The following is a 21,899-nucleotide window of genomic DNA, read 5'->3' on the forward strand; positions in this document are numbered from 1 at the left end:
TTGTCTACAAAATAATCAAGATATCACATGTTTCTTGTACGGGGAGGCTGACATCGGGACCCATGAGCCAGCAGCGTCGTCAAAGTTTTAAAGGCGGCAGGGGATCGAAAGAAAAAATAAATCAAAAATCAGTTGGTAAAAAAGTCGAAGAAAAGAAACATTTATCGTTCTGAGAGGATGACATGCGGGACCCATGTGGCAGCAGCATCCTCAACGTTTCCAAGGCGGCACGGGATCCAAAAAAGGCAAAATAGCCAGAAATTAGGGATCAAAATAACTCCAAGAAAAGAAAGGTTTATCGTTCATAGAGGCTGACATATGGGACCCATTAGCCAGCAGAGTCCTCGACGTTCAAAGGCGGCAGGGGATCAAAAGAAAAAAGGAAGTAGCCAGAAATTAGGGGTAAAAAATAACTCCAACAAAGGAAACTTTTATTGTTTATAGAGGATGACATGCAGGACCCATGAGCCAACAGCTTCCTCAACGTTTCAGAGGCGGCATGAGATCGAAAGAAAAAGGAAAGTGACCAAATATTAAGAGCAAAAAATAATCCAAGAAAAGAAACTTTTACTGTACATAAAGGATGACATATGGGTCCCACTATACAAGCTCTTTCGCACCAAGATCTTGCAAGTTGATTGTACAAAGAGGATGACATGCGGGGCCCATGTGTCAGCAGCTTACTCAACGTTTCAAAGGCGGCATGAGAACGAAAGAAAAAGGCAAGTGACCAAATATGAGGAGCCAAAAATAATCCAAGAAAAGAAACTTTATTTTTCATAGAGGATGACATGCGGGTCCCAATTAGCAGCAGCGGTCTCAATGTAAGCCCCAGGAGTACGAAAACCTAGAACGCGCAGATAAGAGGGGTTTATGTGCATGAGGTCACTACGAAGGACCGTGAGGTCGCCTTGCATTCCCAAGCATATGGGTAGGCCAAGCAACAGCTCGACACGCCCATGCACACAACACCCACCTCAGAGGCTCACGATAGGCTTTCCAAGCCTGAGTGCTTCACCTTCCTGTGCACTTCACACATACACACACTATGCACAGGATACGAGGGTAGAATACAGCTTGAATATCACAACATTGACTATGTATGACACAAAAGATGGAAATAAGGTTCATATATATAGCAACGCTCTAATGAGCAAGATCCAAATGACACTCAGAGGACACATGTCCCAACATTACATCATACATAAGATAGCCAAATAGTCTGGGTACAGACAAGAACCAAATGGGACTCAGAGTCCTGAAGATAATCAAGCGGTGTTTTCATAACCAACAAGCCACAAGCTGCTGCCTTAGGAACGATCCTGCTACGCAACGAAGTCGTCGTCCGTGAACTCGACAAAATAGCCACCTGTGTACTGCTCATCATCTGTCGTACCTGTTTGTCGAAAAGCGGGTTCCGGAAAAAGAGGGAGAAAAACGAGGGTAAGTACCGTTGGCACGTACTTGCGAGACAAGACCAGCTATGCTTGCTGGTGGGCGGTGTAAACTTCGCCCGGCTATATGGTGGAGTTTAGCGGCAGCAAAGCACTATCCAATAGAGACACGTTACAACATCCGTCTAATAGAGAAGGTGAGAGAGCGCATATTCTAGCAGTTCTATACTCTGCAAACAAAACCCTGCCATTGCGATCCCCCTTAGCCAAGAGGTACTAACAAGGCACTCACACAGTTGACAATTTTATATCCATTCTATTATAATAGGGCTAACTTACTACGCAAGTAATTAGCAAGTTATTAGTGACAACTTTAGGTGTAAGTTTTTCTATGATCGAGTTAAACAGCTCCAAGTCGTCCATAACCGCGGACACGGCTTATCGATAAGATTTAACCCTGCAGGGGTGCACCAATGTTACCATACACGCATGCTCGAACCCGCTTAATTACGGCGGAGTCTCACAACAAGACCGTTCCCAAATCAACAAGAAAGTCTAGGGGGGCCACCCGCCTAAGCTACCCGTATCGAAGTTCGGCCGTACTCCGAGACGGACTCAGAGGTTTGCGCCGGCGGCTAGGCGTGCGAACCACACGCTTCGCTAAACGTCCCGCAAGGTACAGTACAGAATATAAACACCCGAAGGCAACAGGAAGTAAACACCCGAAGGCAACAGTAAGTAAAGCATGGCATACATGGCATAGGCAAATAAAACCAAGGTTGTGGCCCCCTTTTCAACAGACTTGAGAAATGGTAATGGGTGATGGGGGGTCCCGATAAAACCTCCCACGAGTGGTTAGCGCGCTCAGTCTTAGAAACAGATAACAAGAACTCGGGTCCTAGGGGACATTAGCAAGTCAAAGTTCCGATGCTTTCGCAAAGGGGCTCACAGATGCCTCTGCATATTATATCCCTTAGCAATTTTAAGTTGTAGAAAAAGTTATCATCATCATTTTGAAAAGGTAGTGCATGTGTCAACATCCCAACAAGATATCCCGAACATTTCGAGATATCAACAAAAAAAAACCCTAAACTCGCCTACGACTCGCAAAGCTGGCAAACAACAAACAATAGGTAGGGCGAGGAGGTGTATCTCGGACATATAGGTAATAGGTGGATAGGACACGTGACACAACAGAATCGCAACATAAGGATAGCAATAGATCAAAAGAGCATGTAAAAGTAAAATAGGTGAAGGGGTGGGCTCGCCTGTCAGATCAGAGGTAGAAGCACCGACACGATCCTCCAGGGGGAACTCGTACTCCTGCTCGTACTGCTCTGCGTCGGCGTCTACTCGAGAAGAACCAAATAGCACATACAAGGAAAGTAAAAGCACAAATCAATACAAGTATGCAATGCACAATATGATGCATGAGGTGCAAGGGTTTCATACATAGCAAAATTAAGTGGGGTGTTCAAGTATAGCAAGAAAAAATGGAACACCCACACATAGCATTTAGTTATAGTTGAAAATTTTGATTAGTTCGAATCAGGGATGTCGCCAATGATGCATGAAAATGTGATATTTGAATTCCTCATGTTTCGCTGATGCATTTAGATATAAAGATTGTCCAATTTTGAGTTGTAGAAAGAAAGTTATGATTTATGCAATATTCATCAATTTTAGTTCAGATTTGAAAAGTGACCCAATTTTAGTTGTTCAAAAGTTGAAACAAAGTTCATGGTTGGATAGATCATGTTTTTCTGAACAAATTGGATATAAAACTTGATGAATTTGGAGAAGTATAAAAGCATTTTTAAATAGTTTGAAAAGCATCCAGGGACATATATTCTGAAAACTGGAATGTTGAACACTACGAACTGAAAAACGTGACAGCCGGGTGTTCCTGTAGGCAGGTTTTTGCACAGATTTTAAAGTGGTGACAGCGACGAATCTCTGCGTCTATTTGGCAAAAGAAAACCTCCGTGGTGTAGCTGGATGTGGGTAGCATTTAGTGGTACTACTTGATTGTCCTACCGTGACATGGAACGCAGGAGAAACTCGTCAGAGAAACGGAGCGACGAAACAGCGTCGCGAACTGTCACTGAAAACAGTTTTCCGGAGCCAACTTTGGCAGACGATAGCGTCGCCGATACTGCACCGATTTGTATGATACAAAGACTGAGATGTATCCTGAGATGTTGTGCTTCCAGTGGTACAAGAATCGCATGCTGAAACGACCTGTAACGCCGGTGAGCTTCGTCGTAAAACGGATCAGCGACACGGCGAGGAACAGCTGAAACTGAAAACAGATTCTGGACAGATGTTTGATCGAAGGTGGCGTCGTCTACAGGCAACGAAATTGAGTGATTCCAAAACTAAAGTTGTAGCCCTTCGTCTCAGCTTTCCAAAGGTGTGAGGTACGTGCGCTGGAGTGGAGTAGATCGCCGGAAAAGATCGTTGGAAGTAGCCACCGTGAACAGATCGAATAAGGACACATTTATTTCGTTTTTCGTTTACGATTTCGTTCTCTGCCCCGGATCTCTCGTTTCTGTAGCGATCCAACTTCGTAGGGGCATGCAGGGGTATAGGGGAAGGTGGTCGCTCACCCTGGGGTGGTTGACGACAAGGTGGAAGCGGCCGGCGACGAAGAAGAAGGAGGTGGCCGAGCGTGGACGTTGCAGAACTTGGCGTGCTAGCGCAGATCTTGGCGCGTTCGAGTCCTTGACGGCGTCCAGGAAGTAGAGGAAGGAGATAGGAACCGATTCCCGTGCTCAGGTGAGCTCATCGGCGATCATGGCGGCGGTGGCGAAGGACGGCAGGTTAGACGGTGGTGGTGATTTTCTCCCAGGAGGGTTTTGTCCAGGGAAGAAAGGGAGGTGGCGGCGGCTTGGAGAGGAGAAGCTAGCTAGGGTTTTGGGAGGAGCTGCTGGTGTGCTGCTTAAGGCCTTGTTTACTCCTAGGGTATTTCCATCCCCTAGGGGTTTGGGGATAAGAGGGGATTTGGTGAAAACCCCCTTTCACCCAATCCTCATTTTCCCCTAATTTCCCCTCATTTCCCCACACCCTTTCCCACAGCCTCTAGTTACTTTGATTTTGGGGATGGGAGGGGATGGAAGAGGATTGAGATCTAGTGATAAAAAAATAGAAACTTTACACCGGCAACATGATTCTGGACAAAGTCACTCAAATAAAAATCATATCTTTGCAATAAATATACAAGAATGTTTATGAAACGTTGCATGGTAATTAAAAAAACAAGGGATCATCAGTTCGATCTCATGGAATATTCTATTCGGTGGCAAAAAAAATTATGCTGCTCTCAAATGCCAGTTCTAAAAGCAGTTGGTCGGATCATCCGTTGTTCGTATCCTTCCAAATGTTTTCATCAATATCAACCTGTTATATAAGAGAGAATACATAAAAGTTAGGAGCTCCTTCATTCTGTACTTCAGCTGGAAATTAAAGGAGTACTACAGTTGGTAATCATGCAATGCAAGCTTGGCTAGCAAGAGAAATACCAAGATATTATTGTTTGAAAAAATAAATAAAGTAAAACACAAAGCCCACCAGGACACTATACAGGAAGCAACCGATCTTAATCCTGATGCACTCCCGATGCAGATCCTACGGAAGCATGGATGGTCCTTCTGCAGAAACAAGGTTTTGCTATGCATTCCAGCAAATAGTGACAAAAGCGTTATCAGGTAGGAATTCTCACATTCAGTACTTCAGTACTAAGATAATCAAGCAAGCATTGCATCACCTAACAGAAAGCAGGGCAGATAAGCACTAAGCTAGCACAAAACAGTATCCGCTCAATTCACAACAATAGGAGCAAGAACAAAGTATGGAAATGGGTGCCAACAACACTACCAAAGTTGTTTTTTCAGAGTATCATGATAATCTGTATTCTTCACCTTAGATGTAACTATAGTTATTCACTATGATAATTACTAACAGTTCAAGGACAAGAACACCGAGATAGCATGCTAGCAAAAACTTTCAAAATCTTAATAACATCAACCATGCTTTCAAAATCTTATTTATACAGCAAAAACTTTGAGCATTATGCCTAGTTACCGTGTTCTAAAGTATATCTGAAAGAGAATGACTGACAGATACTTTTTTTGGTAGCAGAATGCATATAGGAAATTCAGTTTTAAAAAGACAGAGGCAGTACGCTGTAGACATACTGAGAGCAAAGGCAATCGCAACATTGCCTGACTTCACTAGAATGTAACGGGAACTAATGCTAGCTCTCTACAAAGTCTCACTAATCCTGTTTCTAACCTAGTGCTCTTTCTGTAACTTTTTTCTTCAATGAAATTGCAATATTCCCATGCTGATGTTTCTCAATCGTGATATTATCAAAGGGAGATCATTTAACAGATAATACCTGCATACGTGTCACAAGAACCCATATTGGAATTGTAAGAAGAACATTGATCGACCTGAAACAAATAATGGTTTCTATGAGCATGCCTGAAGATCAATACCTCATGCAATTTAGTATTTTTTATTGACAGGGATGCTTCAGTTTGACCAATGAAACTAAAGATAGTTGCCAAGAACTGAAACTAGATGAACCAACATTTATGATTAATTTAAAGGTGGATAATCCAAACAGATATGACATGGATGAAAGGACTGGCATGCTGGTAATGGAACTAGATGACTGCAATAGTTGTGGACACAGAACCGTGCACTACTTGGATGGCACATCAGATGAACAATGTATGCATCCAAATTTGTCCTCTGCATTTTTCTTTCTAATTGGTCCTGTGCAACTAATGGACTACATAAGTCTGAACCTTTTCTTGAAGCATGAGCAGTATGTTCATCAAAATCATGTCTTAATAGGATAATAGTTTTTTTATAGTTTTTGGAGCTTGAAGCGTGAGCCTAACTGAAAGAAGCCAGGGGCTACTGGTTCAAGAAACATTGTGCATGCTTACTGGTAACAAAAGTCTATCAGTTTGTGCATTGCCCTCTTACAAAACTATAGCCGCAGTAGCTCAAAGCATTCACAAATCAAAAACTCCATTCAGAAATTGCTTAACAAAGGATAGGCATCATACAAAAATGGTCAAGCATTAACAGAGCTAGGCATCATAACTTTGTATGCATCAGCATATCAGCTTAGTACAAAGTAATTAACAGCTTCACTATGTATGCATCAGCATATCAGCTTAGTACAAAGTAATTAACAGCTTCGCTATGTATGCATCAGCATATCAAAAGGTGAATCATAGTATGATCGAAAACAGAAAGGATTAAGAAAATATGGCTATGGATAAAGTTGAACACACACACACACACACACTAGTCTCAATATTTGAGCAGCGAATTTATTCACAAAGACACTCCTCTTGATTATTTTTCAAATGGTGTATTGAAAAGGGAATAACACATATCCAAGTTGTTACGGAAGAATCAACTCAGAGAGCAACACCAGTAAGAACAGAACCCCCTGGCCCAAATCAAGCAAGAAACCACCGCAAGCATGAAGCCAAACCCCTGCTCCTCTAGCACAGGCAGCACCGACGCAGGAGCAGCCACCGCACAATCAGTACCAGGCGCGTCCATCGCAGATGTTGTACCTACCCGCGCCCGTACCCCATGGCCGTCGGAGCCGCGAGCTCCCGGAGGTCCGTCGCGAACGGCGGCGAGACCAAGAACCCTAGGGAGTAGGGGAAAAGGGGAGGAGGCGCGAGGACTCACCGGGGACCAGTCGCCGGAGGAGGATCTCGTCGGCGCCGTCTTGATCTGCTAGTTCTTTCCCCGCCGCCGCCGCCTTTCCTCACTGCCGTCGCCGCCATTGCGTAGCCTCCATCGCTTGTTCCCCTTTTCACGACCGAATACACGGGGTCGACCTCGTGGATGAGAATACCGGAGTGTGCAGCTTACCGGATCAGGAAGATCTGGGATGGGCCAGGATGTTACACAAAAAAACCAGAGAAGTAAACGGCCCATCGGGTAACTTTCGGGATTCGGTCGTGGGCCGGTATTTTACCCTCCCAAACCCAAAAATACCAGACAAGTAAACAAGGCCTAAAAGGAGAAGAGGAGGGCCAGAGGATGGAGAGGAGGGCGACGTGGAGCTACAGGGAGGCAGCCATGACCGATATGGTGGCCTTCTCCTACGTGTAAAGGTGATCGAAGGGGAGAGGGGTTACCTCTTCGGTCAAGGTGGACCTGGGCCAGGTAAGTGGGCTGCCAAGATTTGGGCTTGGTAGGTTAGGCTAGTTTTAGGTTTTCTCTTTTATTTTCTTTTCTTCTTTCAAATAATTTTTTGAAATTTTGAGAAGAGAAGAATTTGAAATGAATTCAGGGAAGGACTCAAGCATGGGATACCAACATGGTAGGCTTGAGAAATAAAAGAGAGAAAGTGAGAGGGAGCCATAGATAAAATAAAGAGAGATGAAAATAGGTGGTATTCAAATGTTTGGCAAACCCTAATGGGCTCAACCATTTGAGAAGGAAGGAATCCCAACTCAAGCACATATTAAGCATTTCAAAATAGAAAAGAGGGGTAGGTTTATCAACCATATAAGAATTTTGGCATGACCTATTTGAAATATAGGTCAAGTAGAGGGATAGGTTTGGCTTGTTAGCTTTTCTTGGAACATCACAAGAGGGAGGGAAAGAACCAAGAGAGAGGAAGAGAGGAAGAACAAAAAGCAAACAAAGCAAAGCCAAAACCAAATGCAATTTTTAAAAGCCAAAAGATATGCATGAATGCAACATGATGAGATGACAACAAAGCAAGAAAGGTAAAAGGGACTAAGGTGTTACTCTTGGGATGTTACAAACGCCCCCCTTGAAGGAATCGCGCCCCGAGATTCTCAGGAGGAAGAGAAAAAGGACGGGTACTCGGAACGGAGTTGATCTTCCCGCTCCCAAGTTGCTTCTTTATCAGAATGGTGCGACCACTGCACCTTGAGGAACTTGACAGAATTGTTGCGAGTTCGACGTTCAGCTTCATCAAGAATCCAAACGGGATGCTCTTTGTAGGAGATGTCTTCTTGGAGGTCGATGGATTCGTGATCAACTGCACGGCCCGGATCTTTGAAGCATTTCTTGAGCTGTGGCACGTGGAAGACATCGTGCACTTTGGAGAGCTTCTCAGGGAGTTCAAGGAGGTAAGCGACTTCACCATGCTTTGCTAGAACTTTGAAAGGACCAATGTATCTTGGCGCCAGCTTGCCTTTGATACCGAAGCGATGAGTGCCCCTCATAGGAGTAACAAGGAGGTAGGCTTGATCACCAGGATGATATAACATATCACGGTGCTTGCTATCATAATAGCTTTTCTGCCGAGATTGTGCTATCTTGAGATAGTCACGAATGATTCGCACCTTTTCTTCAGCCTCGTTGATGACATCGGGGCCAAAGATTTGCCTTTCACCAGTTTCAGACCAGTTCAGAGGTGTTCTGCATTTGCAACCATAGAGAGCTTCGAAAGGTGCCATGCCCAAACTGCCTTGATAGCTGTTTTTGTAAGAGAACTCAGCGAATGGAAGACATTCTTCCCATTTCATGCCGAAGGAGATAACACAGGCACGGAGCATGTCCTCGAGAATCTGATTGACTCTTTCGACTTGCCCACTTGTTTGCGGATGGTAAGCTGTGCTGAAGAGCAGATTAGTTCCCATAGCTTTCTGAAAGCTTGCCCAAAACTTGGAAGTGAAGATACTTCCGCGATCCGAGCTTATTTCCAAGGGAACACCATGAAGAGAAACAATCTTTGCAGTGTAGAGCTCAGCCAACTGACTAGCAGATATTGTTTCTTTGACAGGAAGGAAGTGAGCAACCTTAGAAAGACGGTCGATCACCACGAAGATAGCATCATTGCCTTTCCGAGACTTAGGAAAACCAGTCACAAAGTCCATCTCAATCTTATCCCATTTCCACTCAGGAATTTTTAGGGGTTGGAGGACACCGGCAGGTCTCTGATGTTCTGCTTTGATACGGCGACAGACATCACATTCTGAGACATAGCGAGCAACATCCCTTTTCATCCTAGTCCACCAATAGGTAGACTTGATATCGAGATACATCTTTGTGCTGCCAGGATGGATAGAAAGAGGAGTGTCGTGAGCTTCTTTGAGAATGAGGTTTCTCAGGTCTGGATCATTCGGAACAACAAAACGACCTTGGAAGAAAAGAGTTCCTTGATCATCGAGAGAGAAGGACTTGTACTTGGGCTTGTGCATATTCTCTTTGATATTCTTGCTGCAAATATCTCGCAACTGTCCTTTTCGGATCTTATCTTCAAGAGTTTGCGTAATCACCAAGTTTGCAAGGTAGCCTTGGGGAACAAGCTCAAGATTCAATTTCCTGAATTCTTCATAAAGAGCAGGTTGACTTTCTTGAATCATGAGGTTGTTGCAATAGAACTTGCGACTAAGGGCGTCAGCCATGACATTAGCTTTGCCTGGAGTGTAGTTGATAGACAGATCAAAGTCCTTGATGGTTTCCATCCATCTCGTTTGACGGAGGTTCAAGTTGGGTTGTGTGAAGATGTATTTGAGACTCTTGTGGTCGGTGAAGATCTCACATTTGTTGCCCAACAAGTATTGGCGCCATGTTATTAAAGCATGTAACACGGCCGCAAGCTCAAGATCATGTGTGGGATAGTTGAGTTCATGCTTTTTCAACTGACGAGAAGCATACGCCACAACTTGACGTTCTTGCATGAGGACAGCACCTAGTCCATGAAGAGAGGCATCACAAAATATCTGGAAAGGTTTAGAAGTATCCGGAAGAACAAGGACAGGTGTGGAAGTGAGCTTCTGCTTGAGGAGGTCAAAGCTTTCTTGGCATTGAGGAGACCAAAGGAACTTCTTGTCTTTCTTCAGGAGATCGGTAAGAGGCTTGGCGATCTTGGAGAAATTCTCAACAAAGCGGCGGCAGTAACTTGCCAAACCAAGGAAACTTCTCACTTGCTTGACATTCTTCGGAGGAAGCCATTCAACGATCGCCTTGACGGTTTCAGGATTGACAGCAATGCCTTTTCCCGAAATGACATGGCCAAGATAGACGACTTGAGGAAGCCAAAATTCACATTTGGAGAACTTGGCATAGAGACGATGTTCACGAAGCTTCAGGAGGATGAGGCGAAGATGCTCTTCATGCTCCTCATTGGACTTGGAGTAGACAAGGATATCATCAAGATAGACTACCACAAACTTGTCGAGGTACTCCATGAAAATGTAGTTCATCAACCGAGAGAAAGTGGCAGGAGCATTAGTGAGGCCAAAGGACATGACGGTGTCTTCGTAGAGACCATAACGAGTTTTGAAGGCTGTCTTGGGTACATCCTCCTTGCGGATTTTGATTTGGTGATAACCACTTCTCAAATACATCTTAGAGAACACAGTTGCACCCGCAAGCTAATCAAAGATCTCATTGATGCGAGGAAGAGGATATGTATTCTTGATCGTTTTCTCATTGAGAGGACGGTAGTCAACCACCAATCGATCAGTTTTATCCTTTTTCTTCACGAAGATGGTAGGACATCCCCATGGAGAAGTGCTTGGCTGAATGAAACCAAGTTTTTGCAACTCGTCAAGCTGCTTCTTGAGTTCAGCCAACTCATTTGGACCCATTTTGTATGGCCGCTTTGAGATAGAGCTGTTCCAGGCTTCAATGACGAACTCAACAGCCCTGTCAGGTGGCATACCTGGAAGTTCTTCAGGAAAGACATCAGGAAAGTCGCAAACCACCGGTATAGACTCAAGCTCCGGAAGAGAACTAGGATTCAAAGCAAAGAGCTGAACGGAAGGTGTATAGATCAAGGTTCCTGATGAAGTACGAAGAGAAACTGAATGCTCGGCGCAATCAATGACAACTTTGTTGGCCTTCAACCAATCCATGCCAAGGATGACATTAATGCCAGAGTTTCGAAGGAGTATCACGGAGGCGAGAAATATATGGTTTCCAATTTGAATTTGGTTACCATGGCTTATCTTCGAAGATATCATTTGTCCTCCGGGAGAGTGTACCACGAGATTAGATGGCAAGATCTCTTGTACTAACCCATGTGTATCAGCAAAACTTGAAGACACAAACGAAAGAGAAGCTCCTGTATCGAACAGAACTCTTGCAGGAATAGAGTTAACAAGCAAAGTACCAAGCACGACGTCGGTAGCTTGTTCAGCTTGCTCAACGTTGATGTTGTTGACGCGAGCAGCGCTCGGACCTTGCCTGGTGTTGTTGTTGAAGGCACGGCCCTGAGCTGGTGCACGAACCATCGCATTTGTTGAGGTAGAGCGAGGTGGTGGTGGAGGAAGCTTCTGAGGACAGAAGGTAGAGATGTGCCCAACCTGACCACACTTGTAGCATGTGGGATCGGCATGTGGACCCATTGGCCTTGGTCCACCATATGCAGGCCTTGGCGGAGGTTGGTAGGTCCTCTGCTGAAGCTGTGGGGTGGGAGGGCGGGGAGCATACCCAGCGTTTGTTGCGCGGGGAGCATACCCAGCTTGTGCAGCTTGTCTCGGCGGTGCGGGATAAGGAACCCACAACCTTCGCTTCTGAGGCGGCGCTGAAGAAGGAGCACCAACCTCTCGATAGCAGTGTTGACCAGCTTGTCAAAGGTGTCCATTGAGACATGAGTGAGCGCGTACTTGAGTGCCGGCTTGAGGCCATTACGGAACCTCTTCTGCTTCTTGGCATCAGTAGACACTTCTTCGCCACCATAGCGAGCTAGCTTGGAGAACTCGATGCTGTATGCCATCACATCTTTGTTACCCTGAACAAGACTGAGGAATTTCTCCTTCATCCTGTCCATTAGCCCTTCAGGAATGTGGTGGCTTCTGAAAGCTTCCCTGAATTCTTCCCAAGTGATATCAGGAGCATTGGCGGGACGCATCTCGAGGAAGTTCTCCCACCATGCTGCGGGCCCTCCTGTCAGTAGGTGAGTCGCAAACCGCACTTTGTCTTCTGGAGCGACTCCCGCTGTGTTGAGCATGCGGTTGACATCGCGCACCCAATCATCTGCATCCAGCGGTTCAGGAGTAGAGTCGAACGATCGCGGGTTCAACTGCAAGAAGTCCCGGATCATCACTCGACCATTGTCATGACGAGCTTGATCGAAGTTGTGCTGGGTTTGCTGCATCTGGCTCAACAGTTGAGTCATTTGCAACAGGGCTGGTCCCAGCGGAGGAGGTGGCGGAGGTCTAACCATCCTGTTGAAGGAAAACATTAAGACGGTTGAAACAACAAATGACAACATAGCTTAGAACGAGGATTTAAGACCAGATAACACAACGATCCACAGAATTCATCAAGGTACACCATACAAGGTTCAAGTACACATGAGATCCATACGACCGCAAACAAGGATAGAAAAACTAGAACAACCACTTGACACGCAGGACAGTGGAGTATACAGTAGTTCCATAAGAATAACGATAAGGAAGTAGGCTCCGGAACAAGGAAGTGGTCGAGATAGCATCGGATCAAAGGAGAATAACATGTTAGTATGAAAATACCAACATGTCAAAGGAACAGATTATATGTGGAGAATGTCAAAGGATGATAATGAAGCAACCATAGTACAGAAAATTTTCAAAATACTTTTCCCTATGGCACTATGGTTTCCCACAAACACGTCCAAGCCTAGATGAAACAAGATAAGAATAGAGTAAAACCGTTGCACGTCCTTACAAGAGGGAGGGTGGGTGGGGTAAGAAATAAAAGCAGAATTCCTACTCTCGCGCACAATTCTTCCTATGTAGCTAATAAAATATGAGTTTCCAGACACAACTTCGTCCGCTGCAAAGGGCTCGTAAAGTCTGTAAGCCCCAGGAGTAGGAAAACCTAGAGCGCGCAGGTAAGAGGGGTTTATGTGCATGAGGTCACTACAAAGGACCGTGAGGTCGCCTCGCATTCCCAAGCATATGGGTAGGCCAAGCAACAGCTCGACACGCCCATGCACACAACACCCACCTCAGAGGCTCACGATAGGCTTTCCAAGCCTGAGTGCTTCACCTTCCTGTGCACTTCACACATACACACACTGTGCACAGGATACGAGGGTAGAATACAGCTTGAATATCACAACATTGACTATGTATGACACAAAAGATGGAAATAAGGTTCATATATATAGCAACGCTCTAATGAGCAAGATCCAAATGACACTCAGAGGACACATGTCCCAACATTGCATCATACATAAGATAGCCAAATAGTCTGGGTACAGACAAGAACCAAATGGGACTAAGAGTCCTGAAGATAATCAAGCGGTGTTTCCATAACCAACAAGCCACAGGCTGCTGCCTTAGGAACGATCCTGCTACGCAACGAAGTCGTCGTCCGTGAACTCGACAAAATAGCCACCTGTGTACTGCTCATCATCTGTTGTACCTGTTTGTCGAAAAGCGGGTTCTGGAAAAAGAGGGAGAAAAACGAGGGTAAGTACCGTTGGCACGTACTTGCGAGACAAGACCAGCTATGCTTGCTGGTGGGCGGTGTAAACTTCGCCCGGCTATATGGTGGAGTTTAGCGGCAGCAAAGCACTATCCAATAGAGACACGTTACAACATCCGTCTAATAGAGAAGGTGAGAGAGCGCATATTCTAGCAGTTCTATACTCTGCAAACAAAACCCTGCCATTGCGATCCCCCTTAGCCAAGAGGTACTAACAAGGCACTCACACAGTTGACAATTTTATATCCATTCCATTATAATAGGGCTAACTTACTACGCAAGTAATTAGCAAGTTATTAGCGACAACTTTAGGTGTAAGTTTTTCTATGATCGAGTTAAACAGCTCCAAGTCGTCCATAACCGCGGACACGGCTTATCGATAAGATTTAACCCTGCAGGGGTGCACCAATGTTACCATACACGCATGCTCGAACCCGCTTAATTACGGCGGAGTCTCACAACAAGACCGTTCCCAAATCAACAAGAAAGACTAGGGGGGCCACCCGCCTAAGCTACCCGTATCGAAGTTCGGCCGTACTCCGAGACAGACTTAGAGGTTTGCGCCGGCGGCTAGGCGTGCGAACCACACGCTTCGCTAAACGTCCCGCAAGGTAAAGTACAGAATATAAACACCCGAAGGCAACATGAAGTAAACACCCGAAGGCAACAGTAAGTAAAGCATGGCATACATGGCATAGGCAAATAAAACCAAGGTTGTGGCCCCCTTTTCAACAGACTTGAGAAATGGTAATGGGTGATGGGGGGTCCCGATAAAACCTCCCACGAGTGGTTAGCGCGCTCAGTCTTAGAAACAGATAACAAGAACTCGGGTCCTAGGGGACATTAGCAAGTCAAAGTTCCGATGCTTTCGCAAAGGGGCTCACAGATGCCTCTGCATATTATATCCCTTAGCAATTTTAAGTTGTAGAAAAAGTTATCATCATCATTTTGAAAAGGTAGTGCATGTGTCAACATCCCAACAAGATATCCCGAACATTTCGAGATATAAATAAAAAAAACCCTAAACTCGCCTACGACTCGCAAAGCTGGCAAACAACAAACAATAGGTAGGGCGAGGAGGTGTAGCTCGGACATATAGGTAACAGGTGGATAGGACACGTGACACAACAGAATTGCAACATAAGGATAGCAATAGATCAAAAGAGCATGTAAAAGTAAAATAGGTGAAGGGGTGGGCTCGCCTGTCAGATCAGAGGTAGAAGCACCGACACGATCCTCCAGGGGGAACTCGTACTCCTGCTCGTACTGCTCTGCGTCGGCGTCTACTCGAGAAGAACCAAATAGCACATACAAGGAAAGTAAAAGCACAAATCAGTACAAGTATGCAATACGCAATATGATGCATGAGGTGCAAGGGTTTCATACATAGCAAAATTAAGTGGGGTGTTCAAGTATAGCAAGAAAAAATGGAACACCCACACATAGCATTTAGTTATAGTTGAAAATTTTAATTAGTTCGAATCAGGGATGACGCCAATGATGCATGAAAATGTGATATTTGAATTCCTCATATTTCGCTGATGCATTTAGATATAAAGATTGTCCAATTTTGAGTTGTAGAAAGAAAGTTATGATTTATGCAATATTCATCAATTTTAGTTCAGATTTGAAAAGTGACCCAATTTTAGTTGTTCAAAAGTTGAAACAAAGTTCATGGTTGGATAGATCATGTTTTTCTGAACAAATTGGATATAAAACTTGATGAATTTGGAGAAGTATAAAAGCATTTTTAAATAGTTTGAAAAGCATCCAGGGACATATATTCTGAAAACTGGAATGTTGAACACTACGAACTGAAAAATGTGACAGCCGGGTGTTCCTGTAGGCAGGTTTTTGCACGGATTTTAAAGTGGTGACAGCGACGAATCTCTGCGTCGATTTGGAAAAAGAAAACCTCCGTGGTGTAGCTGGATGTGGGGAGCATTTAGTGGTACTAATGGCTCGTCCTACCATGACATGGAACGCAGGAGAAACTCGTCGGAGAAACGGAGCGACGAAACAGCGTCGCGAACTGTCACAGAAAACAGTTTTCTGGAGCCAACTTTGGCAGACGATAGCGTCGCCGATACTGCACCGATTTGTATGATACAAAGACTGAGATGTATCCTGAGATGTTGTGCTTCGAGTGGTACAAGAATCGCGTGCTGAAACGACCTGGAACGCCGGTGATCTTCGTCGTAAAACGGATCAGCGACACGGCGAGGAACAGCTGAAACTGAAAACAGATTCTGGACAGATGTTTGATCGAAGGTGGCGTCATCTACAGGCAACGAAATTGAGTGATTCCAAAACGAAAGTTGTAGCCCTTCGTATCAGCTTTCCAAAGGTGTGAGGTACGTGCGCTGGCGTGGAGTAGATCGCCGGAAAAGATCGTCGGAAGTAGCCACCGTGAACAGATCGAAAAAGGACACGTTTATTTCGTTTTCCGTTTACGATTTCGTTCTCTGCCCCGGATCTCTCGTTTCTGGAGCGATCCAACTTCGTAGGGGCATGCAGGGGTATAGGGGAAGGTGGTCGCTCACCCTGGGGTGGTTGACGACGAGGTGGAAGCGGCCGGCGACGAAGAAGAAGGAGGTGGCCGAGCGTGGACGTTGCAGAACTTGGCGTGCTAGCGCAGATCTTGGCGCGTTCGAGTCCTTGACGGCGTCCAGGAAGTAGAGGAAGGAGAGAGGAACCAATTCCCGCGCTCAGGTGAGCTCATCGGCGATCATGGCGGCGGTGGCGAAGGACGGCAGGTTAGACGGTGGTGGTGATTTTCTCCCAGGAGGGTTTTGTCCAGGGAAGAAAGGGAGGTGGCGGCGGCTTGGAGAGGAGAAGCTAGCTAGGGTTTTGGGAGGAGCTGCTGGTGTGCTGCTTAAGGCCTTGTTTACTCCTAGGGTATTTCCATCCCCTAGGGGTTTGGAGATAAGAGGGGATTTGGTGAAAACCCCCCTTTCACCCAATCCCCATTTTCCCCTAATTTCCCCTCATTTCCCCACACCCTTTCCCACAACCTCTAGTTACTTTGATTTTGCGGATAGGAGGGGATGGAAGAGGATTGAGATCTAGTGATAAAAAAATAGAAACTTTACACCGGCAACATGATTCTGGACAAAGTCACTCAAATAAAAATCATATCTTTGCAATAAATATACAAGAATGTTTATGAAACGTTGCATGGTAATTAAAAAAAATAACGGATCGTCAGTTCGATCTCATGGAATATTCTATTCGGTGGCAAAAAAAAAAAAAAATTATGCTGCTCTCAAATGCCAGTTCTAAAAGCAGTTGGTCGGATCATCTGGAATGCATAGCAAAACCTTGTTTCTGCAGAAGGACCATGCATGCTTCCGTAGGATCTGCATCGGGAGTGCATTAGGATTAAGATCGGTTGCTTCCTGTATAGTGTCCTGGTGGGCTTTGTGTTTTACTTTATTTATTTTTTCAAACAATAATATCTTGGTATTTCTCTTGCTAGCCGAGCTTGCATTGCATGATTACCAACTGTAGTACTCCTTTAATTTCCAGCTAATAGTGACAAAAGCGTTATCAGGTAGGAATTCTCACATTCAGTACTTCAGTACTAAGATAATCAAGCAAGCATTGCATCACCTAACAGAAAGCAGGGCAGATAAGCACTAAGCTAGCACAAAACAGTATCCGCTCAATTCACAACAATAGGAGCAAGAACAAAGCATGGAAATGGGTGCCAACAACACTACCAAAGTTGTTTTTTCAGAGTATCATTATAATCTGTATTCTTCACCTTAGATGTAACTATAGTTATTCACTATGATAATTACTAACAGTTCAAGGACAAGAACACCGAGATAGCATGCTAGCAAAAACTTTCAAAATCTTAATAACATCAACCATGCTTTCAAAATCTTATTTATACAGCAAAAACTTTGAGCATTATGCCTAGTTACCGTGTTCTAAAGTATATCTGAAAGAGAATGACTGACAGATACTTTTTTGGTAGCAGAATGCATATAGGAAATTCAGTTTTAAAAAGACAGAGGCAGTACGCTGTAGACATACTGAGAGCAAAGGCAATCGCAACACTGCCTGACTTCACTAGAATGTAACGGGAACTAATGCTAGCTCTCTATAAAGTCTCACTAATCCTGTTTCTAACATAGTGCTCTTTCTGTAACTTTTTTCTTCAATGAAATTGCAATATTCCCATGCTGATGTTTCTCAATCGTGATATTATCAAAGGGAGATCATTTAACAGATAATACCTGCATACGTGTCACAAGAACCCATATTGGAATTGTAAGAAGAACAATGATCGACCTGAAACAAATAATGGTTTCTATGAGCATGCCTGAAGATCAATACCTCATGCAATTTAGTATTTTTTATTGACAGGGATGCTTCAGTTTGACCAATGAAACTAAAGATAGTTGCCAAGAACTGAAACTAGATGAACCAACATTTATGATTAATTTAAAGGTGGATAATCCAAACAGATATGACATGGATGAAAGGACTGGCGTGCTCGTAATGGAACTAGATGACTGCAATAGTTGTGGACACAGAACCGTGCACTACTTGGATGGCACATCAGATGAACAATGTATGCATCCAAATTTGTCCTCTGCATTTTTCTTTCTAATTGGTCCTGTGCAACTAATGGACTACATAAGTCTGAACCTTTTCTTGAAGCATGAGCAGTATGTTCATCAAAATCATGTCTTAATAGGATAACAGTTTTTTTTTAGTTTTTGGAGCTTGAAGCGTGAGCCTAACTGAAAGAAGCCAGGGGCTACTGGTTCAAGAAACATTGTGCATGCTTACTGTAACAAAAGTCTATCAGTTTGTGCATTGCCCTCTTACAAAACTATAGCCACAGTAGCTCGAAGCATTCACAAAAGTCTATCAGTTTGTGCATTGCCCTCTTACAAAACTATAGCCACAGTAACAAAACTCCATTCAGAAATTGCTTAACAGGGGACAGGCATCATACAAAAATGGTCAAGCATTAACAGAGCTAGGCATCATAACTTTGTATGCATTAGCATATCAACTTAGTACAAAGTAATTAACAGCTTCACTATGTATGCATCAGCATATCAGCTTAGTACAAAGTAATTGAAGGAGATATGCCCCAGAGGCAATAATAAAGTGGTTATTATTTATATGTCTACGTTTATGATAAATGTTTATATGTCATGCTATAATTGTATTAACCGAAACATTAGTACATGTGTGATATGTAGACAAACAAAGAGTCCCTAGTATGCCTCTAAACTAGCTTGTTGATTAATGGATGATTAGTTTCATAATCATGAACATTGGATGTTATTAATAACAAGGTTATATCATTATATGAATGATGTAATGGACACACCCAATTAAGCGTAGCATAAGATCTCGTCATGATGTTATTTGCTATAAGCTTTCGATACATAGTTACCTAGTCCTTATGACCATGAGATCATGTAAATCACTTATACCGGAAAGGTACTTTGATTACACCAAACGCCACTGCGTAAATGGGTGGTTATAAAGGTGGGATTAAGTATCCGGAAAGTATGAGTTGAGGCATATGGATCAACAGTGGGATTTGTCCATCCCGATGACGGATAGATATACTCTGGGCCCTCTCGGTGGAATGTTGTCTAATGTCTTGCAAGCATATGAATAAGTTCATAAGAGAGCACATACCACGGTACGAGTAAAGAATACTTGTCAGGAGACGAGGTTGAAAAAGGTATAGAGTGATACCGAAGATCAAACCTCGGACAAGTAAAATATCGCGTGACAAAGGGAATTGGTATCGTATGTGAATGGTTCATTCGATCACTAAAGTCATCGTTGAATATGTGGGAGCCATTATGGATCTCCAGATCCCGCTATTGGTTATTGGTCGGAGTGAGTACTCAACCATGTCCGCATAGTTCACGAACCGTAGGGTGACACACTTAAAGTTTGATGTTGAAATGGTAGAACTTGAATAAGAAATGGAGTTCGAATATTTGTTCGGAGTCCCGGATGAGATCCCGGACATCACGAGGAGTTCCGGAATGGTCCGGAGAATAAGATTCATATATAGGATGTCATTTTATGTGAATTAAAATGATGCGGAAGGTTCTATGGAAGGTTCTAGAAGGTTCTAGAAAAGTCCGGAAGAAACCACCAAGGAAGGTGGAGTCCCGGAGGGGGTGGCCGGCCAACCCTAGAGGGGGAGGAGTCCCAAGTGGACTCCCCCAAGGGGGGCCGGCCACCCCCTCCATGGAAGGTGGAACTCCCACCTCTAGTGGGAGTCCTAGCTTGGGTAGGTTTCCCTATCATATGGAAGGTTTTGGGTTCGGGTCTTATTCGGAGACTTGTAGTCCAACCCTTGGGGCTTCCACCTATATAATGAGGGACAAGGGGAGGGGGCCGGCCACCTCAAGACCACCACCTGGCCGCACCCCCCAAGTGGCCGGCCACCCCCTCCCAAACCCTAGCCGCCCCCCTCTCCTCCATAGCTCGCGCGTGCTTTAGCGAAGCTCCGCCGGAGTTCTCCACCGCCACCGACACCACGCCGTCATGCTGTCGGATTCAAGAGGAGCTACTACTTCCGCTGCCCGCTGGAACGGGAGGTGGACGTCGTCTTCATCAACAACCAAACGTGTGACCGAGTACGGAGGTGCTGCCCGTTCGTGGCGCCGGAGGGATCGTGATCAAGATCTTCTACGTGCTTTTGCAAGCGGCAAGTGAACGTCTACCGCAGCAACAAGAGCCTCCTCTTGTAGGCTTTGGAATCTCTTCAAGGGTGAGACTCGATAAACCCCTCGTTGCTACTGTCTTCTAGATTGCATCTTTGCTTGGATTGCGTGTTCGTGGTAGGAAATTTTTTGTTTTCTATGCAACGTTATCCTACAGTGGTATCAGAGCCGTGTCTATGCATAGATGGTTGCACGAGTAGAACACAATGGTTTTGTGGGCGTTGATGCTCTTGTTATCTTTAGTTTGAGTACTTTGCATCTTTGTGGCATAGTGGGATGAAGCGGCTCGGACTAACTTTACATGACCACGTTCATGAGACTTGTTCCTCGTTCGACATGCAACTTGTATTGCATAAGAGGCTTTGTGGGTGTCTGTCTCTCATACTATAGTGAAGATTCAATTTACTCTTCTATTGAAAAGATTTGTATCAACGTTGTGGTTCATGTTCGTAGGTAGATTAGATCTCTCTCGAAAACCCTAAACCACGTAAAATATGCAAACCAAATTAGAGACGTCTAACTTGTTTTTGCAGGGTTTGGTGATGTGATATGGCCATAATGTGATGATGAATATGTATGAGATGATCATTATTGTATTGTGGCAACCGGCAGGAGCCTTATGGTTGTCTTTAAATTTCATGTTGAGTAGTATTTCAAAGTAGTTGTAATAGTTGCTACATGGAGGACAATCATGAAGACGGCGCCATTGACCTTGACGCTACGCCGACGATGATGGAGATCATGCCCGAAGATGATGGAGATCATGTCCGTGCTTTGGAGATGAAGATCAAAGGCGCAAAGACAAAAGGGCCATATCATATCACATATGAACTGCATGTGATGTTAATCCTTTTATGCATCTTATTTTGCTTAGATCGCGACGGTAGCATTATAAGATGATCCCTCACTAAAATCTCAAGATAATAAAGTGTGCATCCTTAGTAGCACCGTTGCCAAGACTTGTCGTTTCGAAGCATCTCGTGATGGTCGGGTGTGATAGAATCAACAAGTGCATACAACGGGTGCAAGACAGTTTTGCACATGCGGATACTAAGGTGGCCTTGACGAGCCTAGCATGTACAGACATGGTCTCGGAACACGTGATACCGAAAGGTAGAGCATGAATCATATAGTTGATATGATGAACACTTTGAGTGTTCGCCATTGAAATCACACCTTGTCTCGTGATGATCGGACTTAGGTGCGGTGGATTTGGTTCGTGTGATCACTAAGACAATGCGAGGGATATTGTTTTGAGTGGGAGTTCACCTAGATTTTTAATTATGTTGAATTAAAATTTGAACTCAATTTGTCATAAACTTAGTCTAAACTTTTGCAAATATAT

At 44.3% G+C, this 21,899-nt stretch overlaps 1 long non-coding RNA gene across 2 annotated transcripts; it reads right to left on the reverse strand.

Moving 5' to 3' along the window:
- Positions 1–1,115: 1,115 nt before the first annotated feature.
- Positions 1,116–16,501, reverse strand: LOC127333430 (uncharacterized). 2 transcript variants are annotated; one of them, XR_011751969.1, is made up of 4 exons: positions 16,379–16,501; positions 15,038–15,118; positions 2,663–2,743; positions 1,116–1,396 (listed from the first exon to the last, which is right to left on the reverse strand). It is a non-coding gene; the product is annotated as an uncharacterized lncRNA (long non-coding RNA). The 2 variants fall into 2 exon arrangements; XR_011751968.1 differs by lacking the exon at positions 1,116–1,396 and having other exon boundaries at positions 2,574–2,743; positions 16,379–16,500.
- Between the last annotated feature and the right edge of the window lie 5,398 nt (positions 16,502–21,899).

This window comes from Lolium perenne, chromosome 2, assembly GCF_019359855.2.
Source record: "Lolium perenne isolate Kyuss_39 chromosome 2, Kyuss_2.0, whole genome shotgun sequence".
Taxonomy (NCBI): Eukaryota; Viridiplantae; Streptophyta; class Magnoliopsida; order Poales; family Poaceae; genus Lolium; species Lolium perenne.